Here is a 16128-nt window from a genome sequence, read left to right as displayed (position 1 = left end):
TTAGTCCATTATCATCATGGTGGGACATGGCAGCATGAAGGCAGACATAGTGCTGGAGAAGGAGCTGAGAGTTCTACATCTTGATCTGCAGGCAGCAGAAAGAGACTGTGTACCATACTGGTACACACGGCATATGAGACCTCAAAGCCTTTCCCCACTGTGACACACTTCCTCCAACAAGGCCAGGCCTCCTAACAGTGACACTCCCTTTGGGGGCCATTTTCTTTCAAATCACCACAGAAGGTATTTAGAGTCTCCAACTGTTTTTGCTTTGTTTTGCTTTTGTTTTTTCAAGACAGGGTTTCTCTGCAGAGAGTTGGACTGTCCTAGAACTAGTTTTTGTAGATCAGGCTGACCTCAGACTCACAGAGATTCACCTGCCTCTGCCTCCCGAGTGCTGGGATTAAAGGCATGTGCCACCACCCACCGCCCGGCTGGATCTCAAATTGTTATGGAATCATCTTTTTGTACACTGTGAAGATGCATCTTTGCCATTTCCTAACTGGTTTCACAAAAGAGCTGACTGTCCAGTAGCTAGGCAGGAGGTATAGGCGGGATAGCAAGACACAAAGGACGCTGGAAAGAAAAAGGGTGAAGCCTTGGGGGTCACAAGCAAATGCAGAAAGAAACCAAATGAACATGCTCTATTGAGAGAAGGTACCTCCAACATGGCAGAGGGTAGATAAGAAATACGGGTTAATTTAATTGTAAAAGCTAGCTAGTAACAAACCTGAGCTATCAGACAAGCATTTGCAATTATTACTGAGTCTCCATGTCAGTTATTTGGGAACTGCAGGTTGGAAAGAAAAATCTGCCAACACTATTTCAGAAAAGAAACTCAACACAACATGTTATAGCTAAAATTCTAAGTCAACAGAGCAAAGAAACAACATTAAAAACTGCAAGGGAAAAAAATGCCAGTTCACAAAGGGAAACCCATCAGAATAACATCAAACTTATCATCAGTGAAGCCAGTGAAGTATGGAACAATATATTCCAAACCCTTAAATAATTGCTAACATTATCTTCCAAAACAGACGGAGAACTACAGGCCCTCCTGAACTGGAGCTGCTAAGACAATTCCCGAACACTCAGGACACGCTGCAGAAGAGACTTTCAAGGATACCTTGCACAGAGAAAGGAAGATAGGCAGTCTCAATCTCGAGGGCATAAGAATAAACTTCATAAGAAGACGAGGTAAACAAAGAAAAGCCAGGAAAGCATCCTCCCATCATATCCAACACAGTAAATAACAAATCTCCTGTTCTAGGAAAAGAAGAAGGGAAAAAACAAATGATAATTCAACACCCCAAAAAAAGTTGGAAGGTGGTGGCGCACACCCTTAATCCCAGCACTTGGGAGGCAGAGGCAGGTGATCTCGGTGAGTTTGAGGCCAGCCTGGTCTACAGAGTGAGTTCCAGGACAGCCAGGGCTGTTACACAGAGAAACTCTGTCTCAAAGGGAAAAAAAAAGGCAGCAATATCGAGGCTGAGGAGCTGGCTCAGCAGTTATAGACATGTACTGCTCTTTCAGAAGACCCACATTCTTTTTTTTTTAATTTACTTATTTATTAAAGATTTCTGTCTCTTCCCCGCCACCACCTCCCATTTCCCTCCCCCTCCCCCAATTAAGTCCCCCCCCCTCCTCAGCCCGAAAAGCAATCAGGGTTCCCTGTCCTGTGGGAAGTCCAAGGAATCCCCACCTCCATCCAGGTCTAGTAAGTTGAGCATCCAAACTGCCTAGGCTCCCACAAAGCCAGTGCGTGCAGTAGGATCAAAAACCCATTGCCATTGTTCTTGAGTTCTCAGTAGTCCTCATTGTCCGCTATGTTTAGAGAGTCCGGTTTTATCCCAGGCTTTTCCAGACCCAGGCCAGCTGGCCTTGGTGAGTTCCCAGTGGAACATCCCCATTGTCTCAGTGTGTGGGTGCACCCCTTGCGGTCCTGAGTTCCTTGCTCGTGCTCTCTCTCCTTCTGCTCCTGATTTGGACCTTGAGATTTATGTCCGGTGCTCCAATGTGGGTCTCTGTTTCTGTTTCCTTTCATCGCCTGAAGAAGGTTAATATTCAGGAGGATGCCTATATGTTTTTCTTTGGGTTCTCCTTATTTAGTTTCTCTAGGATCACGAATTATAGGCTCAATGTCCTTGGTTTATGGCTAGAAACCAAATATGAGTGAGTACATCCCATGTTCCTCTTTTTGGGTCTGGCTTACCTCACTCAGGATAGTGTTTTCTATTTCCATCCATTTGCATGCAAAATTCAAGAAGCCCTTGTTTTTTACTGCTGAGTAGTACTCTAATATGTATATATTCCATACTTTCTTCATCCATTCTTCCATTGAAGGGCATCTAGGTTGTTTCCAGGTTCTGGCTATCACAAACAATGCTGCTATGAACATCGTAGAGCATATATTTTTGTTGTATGATAAGGCCTCTCTTGGGTATATTCCCAAGAGTGGTATTGCTGGGTCCAGGGGTAAGTTGATCCCGAATTTTCTGAGAAACCGCCACACTGCTTTCCAAAGTGGTTGCACAAGTTTGCATTCCCACCAGCAATGGATGAGTGTACCCCTTTCTCCACAACCTCTCCAACAAAGGCTATCATTGGTGTTTTTTATTTTAGCCATTCTGACAGGTGTAAGATGGTATCTTAAAGTTGTCTTGATTTGCATTTCCCTGATCGCTAAGGAAGTTGAGCATGACCTTAAGTGTCTTTTGGCCATTTGAAGTTCTTCTGTTGAGAATTCTCAGAAGACCCACATTCTATTCCTAGGATCCACATAAGACAGTTGACAGGAACCCACACATGTGTGCAAATGACCACACATAGTCCCACAATAAACGTAATTAAAAATAAAAATATTTTACAAAGAAAGAAAAATAACAAAATTGCAGGAAACAGACAACCCCATTAAATAGGAAGCTTAGATGTAAAGGGACTTCAATGCTTCACCAGCTGGATGAGTGCAAACATACGGTCTGACTATGGCTGTCGCAGGAAACACGTCTCACTGAGAGAGACACACACAGGCTGAAGAAGGAAGGATGAAAACTGGAACACAGGCAAACAGAAGGCAAAACCAAGCAAGGAAGTGTTTCTACTCATTCTGAAAACGGAAGTCTCAAGCCAAAGTTAGTAAGAAAAGATAAGTGCCAGGCGGTGGTAGCGCACGCCTTTAAATCCAGCACTCAGGAGACAGAGGCAGGTAGGCCATCAGGGTCACTCCCCAGCCCAGTAAGAGCCCTGGATCTCAGAGTGTGGTGGTTTGAATGTAATTGACCCCCATAAGTGGCACTATTAGGAGGTGTGACTGTGTGGAGTAGGTGTGGTCTTGTCAGAGGAAGTGTGTCTCATGGGGTGGGCTTTGAGGTCTCATTTATGTCTAAGCCAAGCTCAGTGTCTCAAACCACTTTCTGTGGCTTGCAGATCAAGAGGTAGGACTCCCAGCTCCTTCTCCAGCGCCATGTCTACCTGCACGCCACCATGTCCCATGGACTGAACCTCTGAGCTGTAAGCAGCCCAATTAAAATGTTTTCCTTTATAAGAGTTGCCATGGTCATGGTGTCTCTTCACAGCAATGGAGACCTTAACTAACAAAGACACAAGGCAAGTGGCTGTCCCCTGACCTTGGAGAATACTACATATGCATCAAGGTCCTTACCAGGTTAGTCACCTTCATACAGACTGGCAGTTACTTGGAACCACTGGAAATGGCATTCGCCAGCTCCAGAGGTGAGAATCCCTCCTGAATGCTCAGGCCTCCAAAGGTCACATACTCCAGGTCCCCACCTAGCTGACCCTCCTTCCACTTTGGATCTTACACCCATCTTGGGCCGCACCCTGAGTCCTCCCAATCCCCAGGGCCATGTATGACTGCTGCCCTGCTGATAGGTATTAGAAGCAGAGACCATAGACAGGACATGGGAACTCTCGTTCCTCACAAAAGAGTTCTCCATTGAAATGACACCTTCCCTGGAGCCGGCTTTCACAGTAGAAGATGTAGTGGTCCTTCACAGGAAGCTCCTGGATATAGAAGGTATTCTTGCCCTTGACTACAGGGGAACAGAGAAATAGCTCTTAGCTTTTCATTTCTTGAAAAACCCTTAGGAGATTTTTCTAAGGATTGCTCTGGAACACTTGTGGTCACCCAGGAGACCCATCCAGTCCAGCTCTGGTCCTTCTGTGACCGCCACAATTAGACAGAAGCAATTTCCCAGGACATTGAGGGCTGAGGTTGGCCCCAGGCCTGAGCCCTTTCCAGCCCTGCTTTCCTGTACTTAGCATTGGGTCGAGAGCCAAAGTGGAGGGGGCCAGGGTGCAGAACACATCAGTCAGTACCTGGGGTGGACTAACCCATGACCTCTAATGTCTGGCACAGAATATGAGTGAATGACCATACTGGGAGCTGAACAGGGCAGGAACCCTCCATGCAGGAACTCATCCCTGCAAAGACCACAGGGAACTCACAGAAAATATATTTGCCAGGCTCATCAATTTTGCGCATCACAATTTTCTTTTTTTTAATATTTATTTATTATGTATACAATATTCTATCTGTGTGTATGCCTGCAGGCCAGAAGAGGGCACCAGACCCCATTACAGATGGTTTTGCGCCACCATGTGGTTGCTGGGAATTGAACTCAGGACCTTTGGAAGAGCAGGCAATGCTCTTAACCTCTGAGCCATCTCTCCAGCCCACAATTTTCTTTTTTTGACACTGATTATTCTTCTTCCTGTAAAACAGGAGCCATGCTCAGCACACCAGGTGTATCAGCCTTGACGAGATGACCCCAAAATTTTGCATCAGACCTGTCCAAGATTTAGCGTACTGCCTGGTAACATGCCCTCTCAGTGGTGGGGGCATTCCATCACCCACACCAAAATAAGAATAGAGAAGAACAGAAAGACAATTGCAGAGACTTGGTGGGAACACTCACAAGAATGTTATTATGAGCTCCAGGTCCCCTCCTTCCAGGGATGTCACCCTTATAGGGAACACTTTCTTGGGGCCCTTCCCCTCTTGGTACTTCTTATCAGATACCATGGCCTTTGTGTACCAGGTCTCAGAAAACTGTGGAAGACAGAGCCCTGAGCACACCCTAGCCTGCATCCTATTCTATCCACAATCTGTATCCGAGCCTGCAGCCTGAGGAGACATTCTAGAGCCCGGGCTACAGTTGTAAAGGCTGACACCACACGTCCCCACACATGCCCACTGTAGAGAGAGCCCAAGCAAGGGTTCTCTGGCCCAGTGAAGGCAGAGGCTGTCTGCCTTGTCAGCACAAACTCTGAGGTCTGGAATTCACACTGGATAAGTCCTCTGTCCTGTAGATCCCACCCTATGAAGCCTTCTATAGCCAATGTCTCATGAACATCCATGCCCAAAACCCACTCCCTCGTTCCAGGCCTGTACTCTTGGAGAGGTTCTGTTGGCGGACAAAACAGAGGAGTCCCTGATCTGACCATCTCATGCTGGGGTGCAATGTTGGACTTCAGTATTCAAGGATACCACTGAACAAGTCTACCACTACCAACCAGGGTTGTACCTTCCCCTACCTCCTCCAATTGTTCTCCCCTCCTCACCTCATCCTGGTATTCTGGTGGGGTGACGCGGGCCTTCAGGACAGCCACCAACCCCAGAAGCAAGGTCAAGAGCAGGCTCTTCATCCTCAGTTGCTGGGCTCTGACACAAAGCAGGTCACCTGGGGAAGATCTGCTCTGACTGCTCACACGGTGCCCTTTATATCCCCAGAGGCCAGGGATGTGTTCGCATTTGGCACTGACCACGTCCCTCCCGTCCTTCTCTCATGACCAAATCTACATCCATCATGGAGGTGGAAGGTTGTTGTTGTTGGGATCTGATGACAATGAACTCAATGTCACCCACAGACGAAGAAAGACACACAATGCCCTGCAAAGTCTGTGCAAGACTTGTGCTCACAAAGGACCCTGGGAAGACAAGTGACTCAGGGGCAGGGAGGTTGCTCATTGGGAAGGGAGGGAAGGCCAGATTTCTCTTCACAGTCCTGGCCTCCATCTCCCATGGCTGCCCTGAGCTGTGTCCACTGACATCTGCATTCTGACCTCCTGTGTGGACAATGGGGCTGAGCTACACCACCAGAGACTGTTGCTAGTCCCCAGACGGCCTGGCCGCTGCCCGGGAGGGAGCCAACTTCATTGTCCTTTTTGTGCATGGATACCCCAGCTGGACCTTCCTGTAAGTGGGGACACAGACTCCTGACTCTTGTCAGTTTGAACATCATCAGGGCAGACCCCCTGCCACAGTAGGCCACACCATGACCCTGACCCAGCTGTGGGCTCTGCAGGGCACTTCTTACTCTCCGATGTCCTGGTCCTTTTCACTGCCCGAACAATGCCTTCTCCTCAGCCACCAGGTAGGGCTCCATTTCCATAGTTCACATGATTTTAAGTTGATTCCATGAGGAATTCCAGCCACACATGGATATTTGTCTCCTAAAGGGACAGGTGAAGGGGCTTCACCTCTGTGAGCTCAGGGGGATTCATCTCCAACAAGGGGACTTGACCTGCTGCTGTTCTTGTCATCTGAGGACCTGCTGAGAGGACATTTCAGAGCCAGGGTTGCCCTGGTAGAACTGAGATCCATGTGTGTTCATTTCTTGCCATCTTGTGCCCTGGGGTGGGATGAAGAACCAGAGTCCATCACAGCCTGACCTGAGCCCAGCCCTGTGCTCCTATTGAACTCCGTTCCTCTGGAGTCCACAGCTTCCCTCCTTGTTAGCGCTGAGCACCCACAGGCTCTCCACATGGCCAGAGCTTATTCCTTTTGGTTAACATGCTTACACGGCACCACGTGTGTTCAGAGTTCATTAGAGCTGTTCTCTCTCTCTCTCTCTCTCTCTCTCTCTCTCTCTCTCTCTCTCTCTCTCTCTTTCTCTTCTCTTCTCTTCTCTTCTCTTCTCTGGACCTTATATCAGGACCTTGTATTTTACCCCTGACCCTACAACTTCTAGTTTCAACCACCCTCCCTGAGACACAACTGTCCTGGTCTCTGGGCATAAGTTCTGGCCCCATAAAGGCATCTTTGTGTCTCTGGACCAAGATTAGGCAGCTCTGAGTGTCTATAAACAATATTAAGAAACTTTCTCTGATGGGTTTTGGGATTATGTGAAGGCACCAGCACGAACCAGTCCTTGGCCCCCATCATGGAAGCTGCTGCTGAGCAGGAAGCAGCTACCACCTGGGTGTGGGAGGGAGGGTCCCTGTGCTATTTGGGACCAGAGATCAGGAACCAGGGGCCAGCATTTCCTTATCACTGGTGAGTCCTTGCTGTACCTGGCATGTTTTCTCCTGCTCACATGTAAAAACCATCTATCTAAGAACCTCACCACTTACATGTGTTTCAGTCCTGGAGACAGGAGGAGAATAACACACACCTAATTGGCAGAGCCTGAGGCACCAACAGTGCTCTGAGCGCCAGTAGAAGCCTCTGGATGCCTGCCACTGTCCCCTCCCTTGCGGTGTCCCAGTTCTCCCAGTGTTCACAGGTAGTAGTCCAGTTAAAGTGGCAACAGACACTAAAGGGAACAGTTAGGTGACTTGAACATTTTCCTGGGGAGACAAGCGCAAATATCTCCCCACCAGATGCGTACCAAAACCAAAGAATGACTCCACCAGTTTCCAACTGGAAAACCAAAGGCTTGGGCTTATTGACAGAGCACGTGTGATCCTAAAGCAACTCTGCCATATGTAAGTCTTGTCCAGCATGGATGGTGACTTCTCCATCATTTCTTCAATTAAACCCTTCAGAGTCTGTACTCCAGCACCTCCTGAGACCAGGGGACCACATGTAGCTAGCTCAGAATCCCCATTAGTGTGGTGGGAGGTACAGAGAGAATGGCTGGAATCTCAGAGAGGATCCAGTAACTTCCCCAGCACCTCCTTCCATGACTAAACATTGGCAGTCAACAGGCCGGATGCTGAGCGTCTCCTGCAAGGAGCTGAAGCTGCTCTGATGGAGATCGTGCCTGCTGTGCCCAGGAGGATGGCAGCGTGTGTGGAGGGCAGTGCTCAACTCTAGGTAGGACAGGACATGGTGCCAGCCCATGGCAGACAGGATCTGGGACTTGAGCTTATATTCTACTGAGAGTGAATGCTCTCAGGACACAGCAGTGCAGATGCCAGAACCACCACTGGGAGATGACAAAGCAAGACAGAAAAGCTTCCCATCCCCAATGCTGCAGGGCCTGAAGTATTTCCCTGGGGAACTCCTTTATTTCCTGGTGGCGGTTGCTGTGGGGTTGCCTGCTTCTGGTCACCTCCCTCTGCACCTTTGCCCCTGATCCTCAGTGAGGTCCCAGCTTCACGGTGCTGCCCTGTCTAGGTACTCCTGGAGGGCCAGTGTCTGGACTTTACGTGACATTTCCACGTAAGGAGAACTTGATGGCTCCACCACAGCACCGAGCCAGGAGGAGGCTCTTAGTGGTGAGGCCCATCTGGAAAGCAATGGAATGCCAACAAAACAACAAATCAGCCACACAGTGGGCTGCAACTTGTCCCCACGTCTGTCTAGTAAACCATTTCAGAGACTTTAACTCCATCAGCGAAAGCCCAGCTGTGGACTCAATGTGAAGCCTAAAGTGCCAGTGCCCGTGGTGGGCTGTAGCTGACAGCGGTGACGGCCAACCCTCAGAGTCCCCTGAAGCTGTGACAGACTCTTCCTGACACACTGACACCCGGTCAAGTGCCTGCACCTCCCTTTTGTGTTTCTCTGACCCCCAGCCTTGAAGGGCAGGTGTGAAGTTGATAACCACACAGTCATGAATGGGTCTGAAGCTTCCCCCACAGGTTTTTGTGTGGAAGGCTTAGTCCCAGCTGACAGCCCTATTTGAAGAGACTGCAGACCGAGGCCAGGGCTGGTAGAAATTAGTCGTGGAGAACAACTTGTCCTCCTCTCTGCTTATTTGATGGAACGAGATGCCAGCTGTTCCACTTAACCTTCTCTGCCATGATGCTCTACTCACCACAGGCCCTCGGCCATGAGACCAAACCATCGTGGGCAGAACCTCTGACTCCAGGAGCCAAAATAACTCCTTCTTCTTTAAGTTGTCCTCTCGTGTGTTTAAGGCGATGATGAAAACCTGGCTGATACATTGTCAGCATGGATGGAAACTGAGAGGATAGTGGGGCTGGGCTCCTCCCACCCCGAGACAACATGAACTGTCCCACCTGTGACTCAGAGGGTTCTCAGGAGAGCCAAGTCTCTGTGCTCACAACGCTAAATTTCTCATTAAAATACCCTTTATCAAATGCAATTTTGTTTCTGAGAAAGGTACAAAAGTGGTCTCCAGAGATAAGATTGTTCTTCCAAACCACAACACCGGATCAACTGCCAACCACAGGCAGGTCGGCAGACCTTGACAACAGCCTGGGCGTTCCTTCACAATGTCAGTTCCGACAGGATTGCAAGCCTCGATTTCCTGTTAATATCAAAGCAATGAGAGGAGAACAAAGAAAGGATTGTCAGGATTGGGTGGCAAGGCAGTTCTGAGCTCTGCCAGCCAGGAATAGCCCTGTAAAGGGAAATTAGTGGGTTGACTTCTCACAGAGAGAACAGCTCTGTAGGACACGGTCAGCTGAACAGAAAAACAAGCATTGAAAAAGCATTTCAAATCCCAGGAACAGCACTAGAGTCAGTGAGGAAGCCTCAACCGTAACATTAGGAAAGCAACCAGCCCGTGGACGTGAACAAAGTGTTGGAGAGACGTGGCCAAGGAAGACACGTGGGTGGCAGCCAAGCTCACAAGCCCACGGGAACGTCCCAGCCACCAGGGAAATGAAGATGCCACATGCCTAACACAACAACAGGACATTGTAGACAATACAACTCATGTGCACTGCTGGGGGAACACGGGAGGGGCACATGTATTCTGGCAAAAGCACACACATACTCAGCATATGGTCCAGCAATTTCTTCCAGGTGTACACACAAAAATGCAAACAGGATCATACTAAAGCTTACAGCTAAGTTTTCTTTTTAATGGCCTAAAACTAGAAACGACAGGCAAGCTATGGTGTGTCTACACAGTGAAGTACCAGCCAGCACTGACAGAGACAGTGTGTGGATTGCTCTCAAGGGCATCGCACTGAATGGTCTCACTCAGTCCAGAGAGGCCACAAGCAGTAGGTTTAATCAATGTTCCTGAGACATATACAGAGCGGTTGAGGAAAGATCTTTGGGGTCCAGATGCTATGAGACAGGGATGAGGGGACCATGAAGGGGAAGCAGGAAGGAGATTTGGGAGTGGAATGTGGACTCGTGGTAGGAATGAGGTTATCCCTAGAATGTAAGGTGCTGTGGGAACTCCTTTAGCCTTTAAGATACTATTCCACTCTGGGGGTGGTCTCATGTATAAAAGCAGACAAAAAGCATACACAGGCCTCTTGACTGCTGGATTCAGTTTCAGTTCCCAATACACACAGAAGACTGTGGATCACTACTCTTTCTGTGAGTTTATTCCCAAATAAATAAACATTTGTTATACTCTATTCTAGGCTATAGTAGAACTCTTTTGTACACCAACAGCAAGGTTAGTTTGACATTGAAGACTCAATTCCACACAATTCACCTATCAACAGAACCACTCCATCTGTTGACTAGGGAGGATGATGCTAGACTCTTTGATGTCTGCCCGGTGGATTTTCAGCTCAGCACACAAAACTTTGTGAGGTGCAGCTGTCAAAGCTGACGTGGAGACTTGTGGCTGTAAAGACTGTAACAGAAAAGAAGGCAGACTCAAAACCGACATTCTCAAGTTCCATCTCCTGCTACTGCTATGCCCAAAGTTCAAATCCCCAAATTATCAACATGAACTGATGGAAAAGCAGAGAGTCTTTATTGCGATTTAACTCAGACCTTCCCGTCTGCGGGGGGGGGGGGGGGGGGGGGGGGGCGACAGTAGCAGCGGTGGAGAGACCCTGAGCGGAGTGGGGGAAGCAGTTTTAAAGTGGGGAAGGCTTTGGGACTTCCAAGCCCACAGGCTTGGGATTGGCTAACCCCTATGGGAGAATGGGTTGCCTGCTCCTGATTGGCTCCTTCCACAAGGGGGGAGGAGCTCCAGGTTTTAGGGTTCTGGGAGAGGTCATGCCTCTAGCCTAGAGAAAGCTACTTCCTTAGGCTAAGGTCCCGGAAAGGTCATAGCAGTCTCTAGACTAGAGGTTACTACTTTACTGCTCATGATCCGTTGGTTTTTCCTGCTCAAGGATTGGCTGGTTTTGTGTCTGGGTCAGAGATAGCTCTGACTTCAGGGCCAAACTGGTTTGAGGGGCAATGTGTGTTCCCTTGGCTCTGGTTTGGGGGTCAGAGTGTTTTCTCTGGCTATGGGTTCAGGTATAAAGCTGTTTCTTTCACTGACTCAGGTCCCTGATCCGGAGTGTGTCTCGTTCCCTGACTCTGGACTCAGAGTCAGGGTGCTCAGAGATTGTCTGTGGCTACAGATCTACGGGGGCCTGGGTCTCTCACCACCTTTAAAACGTTCCATGCGGCCTGAACCTACAGACTGAGAATGAAAGACAGGAGTGGCCGAGGACTAGCTGCCCGCAACACAGCGGCGGCGCACGCCTCCCACGAGGCGCACTCCCTGGGGAGATGTACAGGGTAAATTCTTCCTTTCAGAATCTGTGCAGAAATCTGATCAGCTACCGAAGCTCTCAAAGCCCCATCCTTCGGGATGTTAAGAAGGCTAAGCAGTGTCTCTAACCCTAAGAAGACGGGGTGAGGACACCCAGCAAGGTCTGTCTGCTTCCTCGGTCCTCTTGGCCTCTGTCAGCATTCATCCCGTTGGGGTTTGGGACCGAAAGTACTATCCTCCAAAGGGAAGAGCAGGAGTAGGCACCTCAAGGAGCATTCCACAGAGCCACAGTCCCCAACTACACCAACTGAAGGATGAGGGACCCCTGAAGCACAGGCTCCACCTACACCAATTGGAGGCAGAGCCGTGTAGACAACAAGGTAAGAATGCACTCAACAATCATAAAGAGCAATGGGGCACCAGCAGAAACTAGAGGTTCTACAAGACCTGAAGATTCCGGCACAGATGAAGCAGGAGAAAATGGCTTTAAAAAGAACTTTATGAAGATGATTGAGGCCCTTAAAGAGGAATGAAAAAATTCCCTTAAAGAAGTCTAAGATGTTTGTCACCAGTGTCCCTTAGTGGGCTGGTGCATTCTGGGTGGTGGGAGAGACCACAGCCAGAGCGTTACCCACCCACCCCTTTCAGGGGCTGCTGGAACCAAGCAGCCAGTAGGACTTCAGCTTCTCCAGTGTTTGAAGAAGACAGTGACTGCCCTTCAGCACAGCATCACTGACAACCACTGGCCAGATGGGGCCCAGCCCCTCAACCAGGAGGCTTTCACCATTGACGACTTTGAAATAGGGCATTCTCTGGGCAAGGGGAAATTTGGGAATGTGTACCTGGCTCCGCTCAAGGAAAACCATTTCACTGTGGCCCTGAAGGTCCTCTTCAAGTCCCAGAGAGGGGAGGAGGAATTGGAGTGCCGGCTTCGAAGGGAGGCAGAGATCCAGGCTCATCTACAGCACCTGAATATCCTATGTCTCTACAGCTACTTCCGCTATGCTTGCTGGGTATCCTTGATTCTGGAATATGCTCCACGGGACAAGCTCTGCAAGGAGCTTCAGAGAAATCACGCCCTAAAGGGGCAGCGTACAGTCACGATAATGGAGGAGTTAGAAGATGCCCTGACCTACCGTTATGAGAAGAAGGTGATTCACAGGGACATGGAGCCAGAGACTCTCCTGCTGGAGCTCAGGGTTAAGTGAAGATCGCAGAATTTGGTGGGTCTGTGCATACCCCCTCTCTCAAGAGAAAGACAGTGTGTGGACTCTGGACCACTTGTCCCCAGAAATGAGTGAAGAGAGAACATAGGATGAGAAGGTGGCCCTGTGGTGTCTTGGGTGCCCTGCTATGAGCTGCTGGTAAGAAATCCTCCCTTCAGGAGCAGCACTCACGACAAGATATAAAAAGACAACCTCAAGGTGAATTTGAGGGTTCCTCAATCAGTGCCTGTGGGGACCCAGGACCTGATCTCTAAGCTTGTTGGGTACCAGCCCTCAGCACGGCTGAACCTGGGTCGGAACCACTCTCATAGGATGCTGCCTCCCTGTAATCAGATGGCTTCCTGAGCCCTGCCTGCCTTTATTCCTAAGTGTTTACTCAGGAAGCTCTCCAGGCTCTTTTACCTCATCTGTTTTGCTTGTTTTCTCTTTTAAGATGTGAATTTAAAAAGCAAAAAAAAAAAAAAAAAAAAAAAGAAATGGAGGAAAGGAAAAACAAAAAAATTGGAAATAATCAACAAAGTCCTTAGAGAAAACCAAGAAAACACAAACAGAAGAAACAGTCCAAGACTTTAAATGGGAAATAGAGGCAACAAAGAAAACACAAACCAAGGGAAATCTGGACAAACGATCAGGAACTACAGAAGCAAGCATAAACAACAGAATACAAGAATGAAAGAGAGACTCTTAGGCTCTGAAGATACAATAGAGGAAATAGATTTATTGGTCAAAAAAAATGTTAAATCCAACAAATTTTTAACACAACATACCCAGTAAATCTGGGACACTGTTAAAAACTGAACCTAGGGGCCTGGAGAGATGGCTCAACAGCTAAGAGCATTGCCTGTTCTTCCAGAGGTCCTGAGTTCATTTCCCAGCAACAACATGGTGGCTCACAACCATCTGTAATGAGATCTGTTGCCCTCTTCTGGCCTGCAGGCATTTATGCAGGCAGAACCCAATATACATGATAGATAGATAGATCCTAATAATAATGGGAGGAGGAGGACGAGGAGGACGAGGACGAGGAGGAGGACGAGGACGAGGAGGAGGAGGAGGAGGACAGAGAGGAGGAGGAGGGCACAGAAAATATTCAACAAAATCATAGAAGGAAGCAATCCCAACCTTAAAAAAAAAAAAGAGCACACCTATGAAAACACAAGAAGCTTACAGAACACCAAATAGACTGAACCAAAGAAAAAAGTCCCCTCCCCACATTATAATCAAAACACTAAACATACAGAATAAAGAAAGAATATTAAGAGCTGCAAAGGGAAAAGGCCAAGTAACATATAAGGGCAGATCTATCAGAATTACACCCAACTTCTCAGTGGAAACAATGAAAGCCAGAATGTCCTACTCGGGCATCATGCAGACACTAAGACACCACAGATACCAGCCCAGACTACTATATCCAGCAGAGCTTTCAATCAGTATAGACGGAGTGAACAAGATATCCCATAACAAAACCAGATTTAACTGATACCTATCCACAAATCCAGGCCCACAGAAAGTACTAGAAGGAAAACTCCAAACCAAGGAAGTTAGTTACACCCACAAAACCACAGAAAATTGATAATCCCACACCAGCCAATCCCAAAGAAGAGAAAAGCACACAGAGTACCACCACCAACATCAAAACCAAAGAGAACACGAACTAGCAATCACTGGTCATTAATATCACTTAATATCATTAGACTCAACTCACCTATAAAAAGACGCCAGCTAACAGATTGGATATGAAAACAGAATCCATCCTTCTGCTGCATACAAGAAACACACCTCAACCTAAAAGACAGACATTACCTCAGAGTAAAGGGTTGGGAAAAGATTTTCCAATCAAATGAACCTAAGAAACAAGCTGATGTAGCTGTCCTAATTTCTAACAAAATAGACTTTGAACTAAAATTAGTCAAACGAGATAAAGAATGTCATTTCATATTCATCACAGAAAAACATCCATCAAGAGGAAGTCCCAACACTGAATGTCTATGTCTCAAATACAAAGGCACCCTCATTCATAAAAGAAACTTTACTAAAGCTTAAATCACACATCAAGCCCCACATGTTAATAGTGGGTAATGTGGGATTCCCCCTCTGTATGCTATGAATATGTTTTATTACCATTGGTTAATAAAGAATCTGCTTTGGCCTATAGCAGGGCAGAATATAGCCGTGCTGTAAGAGATAGAGAGAGAAAGTAGCAGACTCAGAGAGACGCCATGTAGCTGCTGAAGGAGAAGGACACCAGAAAACCTTCCTGGTAGGCCACAACCTCATGGCAATACATAGATTAATAGAAGTGGGTTAATTTAAGATATAAATTAGCCAGGAATATGCCTAATGGGAGATCACTGACTCCGAACTGACAACTGGGTAATCTGCATAGGTCTGAATGCAGGTGACAGAGGAGGTGTGGCTTGGGTAGTGTGTGGAGCCTCTGACAGTGGGACCAGGATCTATCCCTAATGCATGATTACCCTCTCTGAGGAGCGAATGAGGGGTGGGGTGGGGTGGGGTGTGGTGGGGGAAGATGTGGAGAGCAGGAGGAGGCATGAGGAACTGGAATTGGTATGTAATAAATAAATAAACTCAAATTAAAATAAAACTTTACATGCAAGATGCTAGAGGAAGCTGATAATAAAAGAAGAATTGAATGTTTAGAGTTGAACAATATTGACAACCTCTGGCCAGGGTGACCAAGGCTAAGGAAATAACGGTGACATCATTAATTAAGTATCATTCTGGTACTAGCATGGCCTTACATGTAACAGAATAAGAGAATATTATGCTCAACCTTATGAGATTAATCTGACAACCTACACAAGATGCAGAGTCCTTAGAAGAACCAGTGTTGACGCAGGGAGGAGAGCAGTGTCCCCATGGCCCTGTGTTATGTTAGAGTACAGCAGGGCATCATGACTCCTGCCTATAATGTCAGCACTTGGGAGGCTGAAGCAGGAGCATCACCGTGAGTTCAAGGCCAGCCTGAGCCATATGGTGAGACCCTGACTCCAAAACAAAACACTTATATTGAAAATCTTTGTACTAATTCTCTGACCTGTTAGACTACTACTTCACTGGTGAATTCAATTAAGGAAGCAATTACAATAGCTTTGCATATAGTGGCCAGAATCATCTTACTATAACGCCTGACAAGGTCTGACAAGGACATTAGTGGTATTAAAAAAGCTGCAGGGCAGGGCTGGAGAGATGGCTCAGTGGTTAAGAGCATTGCCTGTTCTTCCGAAAGTCCTGAGTTCAATTCCCGGCAACCACATGATGGCTCACAACCA

General features: G+C 47.6%; 1 pseudogene; it reads left to right on the top strand.

Annotated features, from left to right (window-relative positions):
- The first annotated feature begins 11543 nt into the window (after window positions 1–11543).
- On the top strand, window positions 11544–13180 carry LOC142856976 (aurora kinase C pseudogene; annotated as a pseudogene).
- Window positions 13181–16128: the final 2948 nt, after the last annotated feature.

This window comes from Microtus pennsylvanicus, chromosome 9 (assembly GCF_037038515.1).
Source record: "Microtus pennsylvanicus isolate mMicPen1 chromosome 9, mMicPen1.hap1, whole genome shotgun sequence".
Classification (NCBI taxonomy): Eukaryota; Metazoa; Chordata; class Mammalia; order Rodentia; family Cricetidae; genus Microtus; species Microtus pennsylvanicus.
This window is presented reverse-complemented; position numbering and strand designations above follow the sequence as displayed.